The sequence below is a fragment of the Penaeus monodon genome, chromosome 28 (genome assembly GCF_015228065.2).
Source record: "Penaeus monodon isolate SGIC_2016 chromosome 28, NSTDA_Pmon_1, whole genome shotgun sequence".
NCBI classification, from domain to species: domain Eukaryota; kingdom Metazoa; phylum Arthropoda; class Malacostraca; order Decapoda; family Penaeidae; genus Penaeus; species Penaeus monodon.
The window spans coordinates 30600113-30600538 of NC_051413.1; the positions used below are offsets into that span (position 1 = coordinate 30600113).

A 426-nucleotide genomic window follows, 5' to 3' on the forward strand; every position below is an offset into this window, starting at 1 on the left:
CCGGTTTAGTGGATGAATGTTTTTTTTTTTTTTTTAGTCTCTTTAATAGCCATCTCCATTAACACTTATGTAAGTTCTTGGTGACACGAGAAGCCATATTGTGAGCCGGAAATAGAACAATATCCTGAATACGTTGACATTATATGACTTTGTGCATTAAAACAGGTTGCATAGTCGAGAGACAGAGACACGAGAGGGTCGTGTAATACCTTGATGAGACCCTCCTGTCGCCGTGGATGATTATCATGTGAAGGTCGAGCTTAAGGTCAAGCCAAGCGAGCGCAATAAAGAGAAGAGAGAGAGGAAAACAAAGATTAAGAACAATAAATGAAATAAAGGAAAGATACGGAGGAAAATAGAGAAAAAGAACGACATGAAATAAATGGAAGAAGACAGGAAAATAAAGATAAAGAACGCAATAGAATA

The 426-nt window shown here is 37.3% G+C and overlaps 1 protein-coding gene across 1 annotated transcript in view; it reads left to right on the forward strand.

The window, feature by feature from the left end:
* LOC119591484 overlaps positions 1-426 on the forward strand; it is a gene marked incomplete in the record, with an annotated part of 45988 nt that overhangs the window by 217 nt on the left and 45345 nt on the right. Inside the window, 1 exon segment of the mRNA XM_037940228.1 lies at positions 1-426.